Raw genomic sequence first — 10,925 nt, forward strand, 5'->3', positions numbered from 1 at the left:
TCATTTTAGGTTAGGGTGTAAAGTGGGAAATTAATTACAAAAAGATTAAGGGTTTATGGGCTTTGAAGTATTTAAGGTGTTTGCGAATTTCGAGGCGGAGCGGTGGAGGGTAGATGAAGGATAAGCGTCCCAAGTCTCACATTTTTCCATTGTTTAAATCTTTTTTATGACTTTTAGAAATTATTACATTGATTAAAATGCCACATGTTGGCAAATCGGGCTTTTTAGGCCTGTTGGATAATTTCATCGAGCGCTTGGATGCAAGCTTGGAGAGGTGAAGGTTGGGACATCATACGATGAGTACGGTCCCTTTGGTGGGTCCCTTGGACCATTGGGTGGTCTTAGGGGCCTCGGTTCAATCAAGTTGCTATTTTTTAGCATTTTGGGCTTTTGAGGCCCGTTGGCCTATTTTGTCGAAAAATCGATGTTAGTGGAGCGGGGTAGAAGGGAGCTTGTCGAATCTTTTAGTGGGCTTACTAACCCATTGAGAGGTGTTAGAGGCTTTGATTTTGACGAAAATGCCATATTTCGATGATCCGGGCCATCGAGGCCCGTTGGCCAAATTTATTAAAAAATTACTATTTTTAGGCCCTTTCGAGTGAGGGCCCATTCAAATTGAGGTGTCTACAGCTGCCCTTCTTTGTAGGAATTGCGTGCAAAGAACTGTAAAGAATAGACTAAACCCCTATTTGTACGGGCCCGACGAAATTTTGTAAAACACAACTTCGAATTGCCGGCTGAATTGATGACTTTTGTAAAAAGTGGTTACTCAAGCACGGGATCTGACAGAGTTACCTTATTGATTCCTTGATCTCGATGGCGTGGAGCTCGTATTTGATGAAGATTTGATGATTTTTTAAAATTTGGGTACTTCTCGGTCGTGTTTTAACAAATCGAAATTGAGTGTAACTCGAAAGGATTTTTTGAAATTTTTTTATTTTATTTTATATTTTTATATTTTTATTATTTATATATTTATATATATATATATATTTTTTATTTTTACTTGATTCTTGATTTTTTTGATTTGATTTTGATTTTGATTTTATTTATTGACTGATTCGTGCCTAAAGCACGGATAGCACTAGGCTCGATTTTACCCGTGTTTAGAACACGGATAGCATTTTGCTTCTTTCATCCATGTTTGAAGCACAGTTCATACCAAATTTTCTTCATCCGTGTTTGTGATACGGATAGGCTAAAGTTCGTTTTGCCCGTACTGGTAGCACAGACCAATATGAATTTCAAACGATAAAGCCTTCGCACCTCTCTATTTTCTCCTTCTTCTTCACTTTCTTTCGGTTTTTCTTTCTCTCTGGCGACTTTTGGCGATCTTTCTCCTTTTCTCTTTGATTTGCTCGCCTTCTATTGACTTGGATCTTTGAGTTCGGCCTTGGTTTGGATTCATTTGCGGGCATTTGAACTCTAGCGAAAGCGACCTAAGGCTTTGAGGCGTTTCTAGCAGGGGCGATTTCTCGTGTTTGAGGTGAGTCTTCATTTTATTTTTCCTCTTTCAATCTCTTCATTCTTTGAAATGATGCCCTGAAAACGTGTGATAACACTTGCCCTTACCTTTCCCTCTTACGTTATTGATGTTAGAATGATGGCCATATGTTTTATCCTTCACGTACTATGGTCACGAGAATGATTAAGTATTTATCACATTGTCCCATTATTATTATTATTGTTTTTTTTCTTTTTGTTTTTCGTTTCTCAATGTTTCTCCTTTTATTGGACATGAATGTTGGCATTTTTGGTTTGAATTCTTGGTGGATGTGGCTGGTGTAGATGGGTTGAATTGGGGAGGTTGGAGTGGGGATGTAGGTTATTTCAAATGAGAATTCCCCAGGATGTTTGGGACTTTGGTAGCACGGGGACTGATTTGCAAGGTTAAGATTGCGGGTGATAAAATGGGTGGATTGATTGATGATGGAGTGGATGATTATTTGGTGGTTGGTGGTGCAAGCGAATGGTTCAGTGAGAGGGTGATAGGTGGTTTTGAGGTTGTTTTTCAAAAGAAGAATTTAAGGGTTATTTTGGGGATGGTTTGGAGTGAGAGGTTGGACTGCTATGGATGGGATTAAGTTAAGATTTTGGGTAAAAAGTAAGGTCGTTTGGGTGTTGTTTGGAGTGGTTTGTGGAGTTGTGGGGAATTTCTTCGAGCGAGAATTTAGGGTGGTTTATGGGTTATTTTGGCTGGGAATTTGGGGTTGGATGAGGTTTGTTTATGAATTGTTTGGGTGAGGATTTGGATTGTTAATGAGATTGAGATGGGAGTTTAGGCGAATCGATTTTTCCCTTCTTTTCTTTTGCCCATCTTAACATGCTTTTGATTTAGAACGATTTGTTTTTTCATGCTTATCGTACTTCTTTTCGCTCATTTTCGCTTGACCATTATGACTGGTATCGAACACCCACACTTAACACCTTATCACATTGTAATGATTGATTGGCTAGACCCAGACATAGGCTTGATTAGATAGGAGAGGGTTTGCATAGGTTTGAACTAGGTCTTCCTAGGTTGGCCTAAGTCTGGCTTGGGTGGACTAGGCTGGTTGAATTGACTTGGGTTGGCCGGGCTAGATGAGTCAAACTGGGTTTGATTGGGTTAACTGGGCTTTGGCTAGGTTAACTGGGTTTTGACTGAGCTGACTGGGTTTTGATCGAGTTGACTGGGTTAAAGGGGTTGGATAGGTTTGACTTAGATTGGATAGGTTTGACTGAGTTGGGTAGGTTCGACTCAGATTTGATTGGGTTTGACTTAGATTTAATTGGGTTTGACTAAGTTGGGTAGGTTTGACTCATATTTGATTGGGTTTGACTGAGTTGGGTAGGTTTGACTCTGAGTTGGTTGGGTTTGATTTGAGTTGGCTAAGTTTGACTTGAGTTGATTGGGTTGACTGGACTGAATTAAGTTGGATTAAACTAGGTTTGACTGAGTTGGGTTGGTTTGACTCAGATTTGATTGGGTTTGATTGAGTTGGGTAGGTTTGACTCTGAGTTGGTTGGGTTTGATTTGAGTTGGCTAAGTTTGACTTGCATTGACTGGGTTTGACTGGGTTAGGTTGGGTTGACTTGGTTTGGTAGATTTGACTGAGTTGGCTTTGAGTTTACTGGGCTTGGTGGGTGGGCTGAGCTGAGTTGACTTGAGTTAAGTTGGAGTCGACTGAGTTTGACTGGTATCTATTGGGTTGACTGGGTTTGGCTTATATTGACTAGGGTTTGACTTAGCTGGATTGGGTTTGATTGAATTAGGTTGGGTTTTGACTTAGATGGGCTAGGTGTGATTGGGCTGGACTGAGTTGAATGGGTTTCACTAGGTTGGATTAGGTTGACTAGGTAGGACCCTGGTTGACTGGGTTTAAGCTGGTTTGGCTTGGTTTGGTTAGGTGGACTTTAGATAGACAAATAGGACGCTTTCTTTTGTCGACTCAACATTTTATTACCTTGCAGATGGGTAGAGAGAGGACGAGCCAAGTAGTACACTCTTCTGATGAGGAGGAGGAGGCAAGGCCTCGGACCTGGGCTCGCTTTGCTTTGGGGTCTAGGGTGGCGACAGAGTATGGCTAGTCGAGGCAGCCTTCACGAAAACTTGATTCGACTTCAGTAGCCGGCTCTTCTTCGGGTAGTCGAGCAGAGGAGGCCAGTACTTCTCAGAGTGGCCCAGCTGAGGACTTACCGGGTAGCAGTGGTAGTAGAGGTCGACGTGGTGGTCGAGGCCGGGCAGATAGGGCCGTAAGTGCTGGCAGAGTGGGCAGAGAGACTCCTAGGGTCGAGATCCCTACGGAGGAGAATGAGAGGGTTCCAGATACTCCTTTTCTCCGAGGATTAGGGAGCCATGTATCTATGCTTGTTCGATTGGACATTCCTACCCCTTATCCTTCAGCCAACTTCAGAGGGAGATGGAGTGCCTTTCTTTCTACTACTGCGATACTTTCGGATGGTATTCAGACCCAATTCTCTATTGTTGGCTTCGGAGCCTTCCTTCAGATCCCTGTGCTTAGAGCTGATCGCCCTCTATTTTTGGCTATGGTGAAGAGATGGTTCCCGGTGACTCATTCATTTCATATTCCGGAGGTGGAGATAGGCATTAGGCCTTCTGACTTTGTGGCGATTAATAGTATCGCCATGGATGGAGAGCCTTGCCTCTGGCCATGCTATCTGTCTAGGAGGTGGGTGAGCTGTTGGGCATCACCAGAGTCCTCGCCTCCATGGTGGGGAAGTAGGGGCGTATCAGCACAGAGGTATTGATGGGCCTGCTGTTGATAGAGGAAGAGGATGGGGCCCCTCATACCTATAGAGAGAGGTCGGCCAGATTTGGAGACAGAGATTTTGATATTATCTTCCGCATTTGCTTCCTTCTCCTTATCAGTAGCTGCTTCTTTTTGGAGTATGATTCGTCAATTTCTACCACCTTTCTTTCGGTTATGCGCGATATCGATCACATTGGAGATTTTGATTGGGGGAGTTTGATCTACAACACCATCTTGGCGGGTTTGGATCGAGTAGTGGAAGGGATTACTGCACCCCGTGGAGCTGGGATCTCCACACGCTTCTTTTGGCAGTTTATATCTTGACTTTATTCTTCAGCTTGTATCTTTCTCTATATCTCATTCATCGTCTAACACTTTTTTCCTTTCTTCAGATTTTTGTCCATGTATACTTTCCATTCTATCTACCCACTCGTCGTCATCTTGACGAGGGTTATCCCTTGGGAGCCTTTCGGGCCATCCAGAGCAGCCCTAGGAGTGCCCGGGCCCACATTGACCGATGTTGTCTTCGAGACGTGAGTGTTCTAGCCCTTGTTCAGTTATTCTATTATTGCAATTATCTGTGCCTGTTATCTGATTATCTCTTTTGCAGATCTTTTCTGTCACTCTGCGCGATCTTCCCCGCACTGTCAACGGGAGGCAAGAGGTGAGGAACGCTTATAGACATAACACTAGACGAAAACGTTACCCCTATTTCATTGACGAGCAGAGATATACATTTTATCTAGGGGAGCGCTTGTTTTTCCAGCACGACGGGAGCCTTCGCATCCCCATCGTTCCACTTGAGCCCATCTCGTAGGCTATGACGGTAGATGAGTATCTCATCCAGTCGAGGGGTGTTGATGCTGCTTGAGTAGTGAGGGGTGGAGACTACCAAGCATGGTTCCGAAAGACGTCCATTAGATGCATCATGCCTGCAGTCACTGCCAGAGCCGGGATTACAGAGATCGAAGCGGTCCTTCTTCAGAAGCATGCTGTCACGGTACGTATTCTGTCACCGTCTCTCTTCTTTATGACTTTCTACGTTTCATTATATCCCTATCTCACTTGATCGATGTTTTTGTTCTCAGGCCGATGATCTTCATCGTCTTCGAGAGGGCTACGATATGATCGAGGCTCAGGCGGCGAGAGCCGTAGAGATGGAGAACATATGGAGGGCCTATAGGGCGGAGGTGGAGGAGCAGGCTACCGGTATTGAGGAGCAGGAGGCTCGACTTGAGGCCCAGGCAGCTCGCATCTAGGAGCTAGAGTTGGAGGCAGCCTTGCGGGAGTCTCGTTTCCAGGCTGATATGGTATGTCATCATTTGTTTCTTTTTCATTATTCCTATGTAGACCATAGTATTTTTTTTATCTGTTCTGATAGATTTTCTCATGACCTTCTCAGGATTATTATCGACGTCGAGATGGAGCGAGCACCTCTGCGCGTCCTCCGACACCTCCTAGGGTAAGTATATGCATTTCAGTTGTTTATTTCCTTACATATGCTGTATATATCACTGCATGTGTTTTAATCTGCTCTGTTTCTTTATTTTTAGGCCTTTTTCTCCACTAGACCCTCCGTCCCTGGCCCTGATCTTGCGGGGATTACAGAGCAAGATGTTGCCCTGGATGCAGAGCTCTTCTTCACGTATTCGGAGGGACGACTGTGGATGCATGGTCTACCTTCTTCCGGGGTGTCGGGTTCTGGTGCTGTGGTTGAATCCTCTTCTGGAGCAGTTCCGGAGACTCAGAGAGTTCGGGACGATGCTCCCCCCTCTGTCTGATTTTATTGTACCTTGCAACATATGTAGACATTTTTGTATTAGACTCAGACATATTTGTGAACAGTATATATATATATATAGGGTCCCGATCGCTGGCTAACGGATTGGCAAACGGAAATGATTTGTTGGATCTACGATATCGAACGGACAAGATTTAATCTCACACGAACTATTTAAGTTATAAAGTTAAAGGTTATTTATTGCGCCGTCCCTTAATTTATCGTTATTTCGTGCTTCCTCCCTCTCCTCTTTAAACCAGAGCGAACAGAACAGAGAGTTCTCTTTCTCTTCGAAGAGAACTCTCTCTGGCTCTCTCTTCGAACTCGCTGCTCTCACACGATCATTCTCTCACACACACTTTCTCTCTCTCGCCCTACTCCTCGTTGAAGCCCTCGCACGAACGGCTCACTCACTGCCTCCCTCTTTCGCTCTCTCTCTCACTCTCGCTGCCTCCCTCTCTCACTCTCTCTCTCTCTCTCTTGCCCTATTCATCGCTGAAACCCTCGCACGAACGACTTTCGCTCTCATTCTCTCTCATATGAACACGAACACGAACGGGACCCTATTCCTCCCTGCAAATCCATCTCATGAACACAAACGGCTGCCAATCTCTCACCCTATTTGACAGAACTGTAAGTTTTTTTTTCAATTTTTTCTTTTTTGGAAATTTCTCAGACACTGTATGGTATTATTCTATGAACATGACTAATTTATTCATTCATTCGTGAAGTCAAAAAAATCCAAAATTATTGTGATTTGATTTTCGATTTTATTTATTGTGATTTTAGTTTCCGATTTTTTGAAGACAATAAATCAGGAATTATTTAGGGGTTTTTTTTTTATTTAATTTTTTTGGGTTATTTATTTTCTATCTGATCATGATGTTATGATTTTATTTTTTTAAGGGTTTTTTTTTCGATTTTATTTATTGTGATGCATTTGTTTTAAATCTGGATACTTATGTAAAAAAATTCTGATATTTGATTTGGGTAGCTAATCAATTATGGAAAAAGAATGCCACTTTTCTATGTACTGGATCAATTATGGAAAAAGAATGCGTACCTTTTATAGCTTGTTTTCTGTTTACCTTATTTATGGTGCATCAGGCATGAATTCTATGGCTTTTGCTTTGTGATTTAGGAAACTATCTCAAGTTTTAATTTGTAGAAGACCTCACTCTCTAGTAGTGGACAAGACGCGATATGATTTTTTGTGTGTGTATTTCTATATGTTTTATGAGCCTATCTTCTCTTTAATGTGAAAAATATCCAACTTCTACTGTTTATATAGGGTTGTTTTTTATCTCTCAGTTGCTTTCGCCGTGAACTTCAACTTCCTTAACAATCTCCCTCTAATAGGGTTCCTCTCAAATGTGAATTTGAAACGCTCACCCAACCCTATAGCCACCATCACAGAAACTCCTAAACAACAGCTTTTTTTCGATATCAAGCTTTGGGGTTGGTCCCTCTTATCCTTCGTTCCATGGGTTCTTTATGCCAGAGATAAATTTCGAATACCCTCTACTATGAACACAAGATTGCAACAACACCAAAGGGAATCCCGTAAAACTCTAGAACCTAGTGTTGGTTGTTCTGTCTCGCTTTTTAGACCGTATGTTGTTAAGGTCCCTTGGCATAAAGGTCCAAGAGGCTTCCTTTTGCAGTTATTCCCGCGATATGGGCATTATTGTGGACCCAATTGGTGAGTGGGAAAGATGATGGTTCTCTTCTTTGGGACATGCGACCGATTGACTGGTTGGATTTTTGCTGTTATTGCCACGATATTGGTTATGACTCTCATGATCAGGCTAAGCTTTTAAAGGCAGATCTAGCATTTCTTGAGTGCTTGGAGCGACCTCGGATGAGTACAAAGGGAAATGCTCACATTGGTCATCTTTATAGAACGATGTGCATTACAGGTACTAATAGCACCAAGGCACTCTTTTTTGATATAGACTTTAGAAAAATGCTGTTTGCCCAACCTTTTGAGTGATTTTTTTTATTCGATTGATCTGTTTTTTTATTGTATACTTGAATGATTTTGTTAATGTGGATCACAGGTCTCAGGAATATACTTATACCCTATAGAAGGCACCTTGTGAAGCTACATGAAGGTCAACCATTGGTTGAATTGATTGGAAGTTTGAATAGAAAAAATAATTCATATAGAGAAAATTGAAATTATAGGAAGTATTGAATGTTATGAGCAAGAATGCCCGGGCACTTGCTTTGATGTGCACCGATAGTCTTAATCCCATTTCTAAATTGTCTTGAAAGTTTATGTGTTGTAGCTCGTCATTGGCTTACAATGTATGTTTATATCATACCAGGTGTATGTTTTGTAAAACAGTAGTTACCAATTCCTGGTGTGGTTTCTCAGGCTAAACTAGTAATTTGTAAATCAAGAAAAAATATTTTGTGAATATACATTTCTTTTTAATCTCTTCCTCTTAAAGTCCAAACTTTGCTTTAGTTACCCTCATATGTTGACATCTTGAGGTGTAAAGGTGATTTGTAAGCGTGAAAGTGGTTAAAACTGCATTCATTTGAGTTTCTCAATGACATTGGATATTTAGAAAATGCATCAAGCTTCAAGAGGAATATCAACTGTGTTCCTTTACAAGACATTAAAGTCAAAAGCTCAGAAATTTATCTACAATGATTGTTTTCTCTTTGCATCATCTTTTCCCATAGTGGATTGCTTGAGACTCAAGTGCAGACTTTGGATGTGTTCATTAAAAATACAAATGCAAAAGGGAATGCTCCTTAATTTACATATTCAAGAAAAAAACGAAAAAGAAAAAGAAGGCTGGCCCATTATCCATCGCTTAGCCATTGTCTCTTCCATCAAATGTTCACCTTCTGTAACTCCTAAGACCAGTTGAAAACATAGTTGAGAACATAAATCAACACCAAAGATAATGGGTACAAAAGGTAGGCTATGAAACATGTTCAAAGTGGGAATCTGGAGCGGAGGCAAGTAAGAAGACCCATTATAGCACAAATATTAAGAACAATCAACACTTCGGTTGAGAAATCCCATTGCAAGCCTTGAACATAAATCAGTGACAGAAGAATAGATAAACCAAGAATATTGTTCACGAACACCCCACCATAAATCTGCACAAAAAAAAAAGTACTTAGTTATTGTAAAGTATGTGTAATTCAATTCACATAGAACCTACTAAGCAAGAAATATAAACAAAATAGTGCATCAATTAACTGTACTAGCTCCTAAGCAAGTACCAAAACTAATCAAAACTAGAAATAAAACACATTGAGAGTTAAGACATTTAATAGACTGAGATAGATGAGAAAAGAAGTTTGAAAGAAGAATAAGCACAAAAAACAGACTGAGAGTTAAGACTACTATAATCTAACCTCCTTTGAAAGAGGGGGCTTGGTGATTGCATAGTAATCAAAAAAAATCTGCGGGGTTGAAGGATCCTCCAAGACTGGCCACCAAGAAGACGGAATCTGTGAGATAACCAGAGTGATTGAAGCTTTCATAGTTCAATAAAGAAAAAAATTTCACGACTCAATTTGTCACACTTAAAACTAAAAGACCAAGTGAAATGAATGTATCATTTAATTGTTAATTTGTACCTGGACAGAACCAAACTCTTCAGAACTTTCATCCAAAGATGTCCCCAAAAAATCGAAACACAAACACTTGAGTGAAAGAGAGAGCGTAAGTTCCTGCAATCTGCTGCCAACTGCACATCACATGAAGGATCAAAATATCTCGAGTCACCAAGGAATCAAGCATAAAGAATTAAATAACAAAAGTTCAATGCAAAAGAACATATGGAAAAAATTCAGCACGGAAAAAATTAAATAACAGAAAAATCAATGATATAGTGATCAAGCTAAAACTATGGACAAATAATTTATCCATAATTAAGCAGAGGCGAACTAACAAGTGGAGGATAAAATAAGAACTAAGTGGCTAATTCACAACTATGGGATGCAACAGAAAAGCTTTCATTCATAGAACTACCTAAAATTACGTATCATTAAGCACTAGAAAAATCTTTTGATAATATAAATACTAGAGGTTGGATATTTATCACAATAAAGAGAAGGTAGGCTCATACAATATGTCGTTTACATATCATTAACACTAGTTACTTGTCATTTGTTTAACTATATAAACAGTAGAAGTTGGATATTTTCACATTAAATAGAAGATAGGCTCATAAAATATATAGAAATACACACACAAAAAATCATATTGTGTCTTGTCCAATACTAGAGAGTGAGGTCTTTTACAAATTAAAACTTGAGATAGTTTCCTAAATCACAGAGCAAAAGCCATAGAATTCATGCCTGATGCACCATAAATAAGGTAAACAGAAAACAAGCTATAAAAGGTACGCATTCCTTTTCCATAATTGATCCAGTACATAGAAAAGTGGCATTATTTTTCCATAATTGATTAGCTACCCAAATCAAAAATCAGAATTTTTTTAAATAAGTATCCAGATTTAAAACATATGCATCATAATAAATAAAATCGGAAAAAAAAACCTTAAACAAATAAAATCATAACATGATGATCAGATAGAAAATAAATAACCCAAAAAAATTAAATAAAAAAAAAACCCCTAAATAATTCCTGATTTATTGTCTTCAAAAAATTGGAAACTAAAATCACAATAAATAAAATTGAAAATCAAATCACAAAAATTCCATATTTTTTTGACTTCACGAATGAATGAATAAATTAGTCATGTTCATAGAATAATACCATCCAGTGTCTGAGAAATTTCCAAAAAAGAAAAAATTGAAAAAAAAACTTACAGTTCTGTCAAATAGGGTAAGAGATTGGCAGCCGTTTGTGTTCGTGAAATGGAGTTGCAGGGAGGAATAGGGTCCCATTCGTGTTCGTG

General features: G+C 39.9%; 1 long non-coding RNA gene and 1 pseudogene across 2 annotated transcripts; both read left to right on the forward strand.

Annotated features, from left to right (window-relative positions):
• Positions 1–1,043: 1,043 nt before the first annotated feature.
• Positions 1,044–6,856, forward strand: LOC147394261 (uncharacterized). The gene is made up of 5 exons (XR_015181457.1): positions 1,044–4,786; positions 4,864–5,253; positions 5,342–5,563; positions 5,656–5,715; positions 5,807–6,856. It is a non-coding gene; the product is annotated as an uncharacterized LOC147394261 (long non-coding RNA).
• A 157-nt stretch (positions 6,857–7,013) lies between these two features.
• Positions 7,014–8,486, forward strand: LOC147394262 (uncharacterized; annotated as a pseudogene). Its single transcript, XR_015181548.1, has 2 exons — positions 7,014–7,952; positions 8,094–8,486. The product of XR_015181548.1 is annotated as an uncharacterized LOC147394262 (transcript).
• Positions 8,487–10,925: the final 2,439 nt, after the last annotated feature.

Source organism: Akebia trifoliata, chromosome 9 (genome assembly GCF_017979445.1).
Source record: "Akebia trifoliata isolate Shusen 1 chromosome 9, ASM1797944v1, whole genome shotgun sequence".
In the NCBI taxonomy this organism is placed as follows: Eukaryota; Viridiplantae; Streptophyta; class Magnoliopsida; order Ranunculales; family Lardizabalaceae; genus Akebia; species Akebia trifoliata.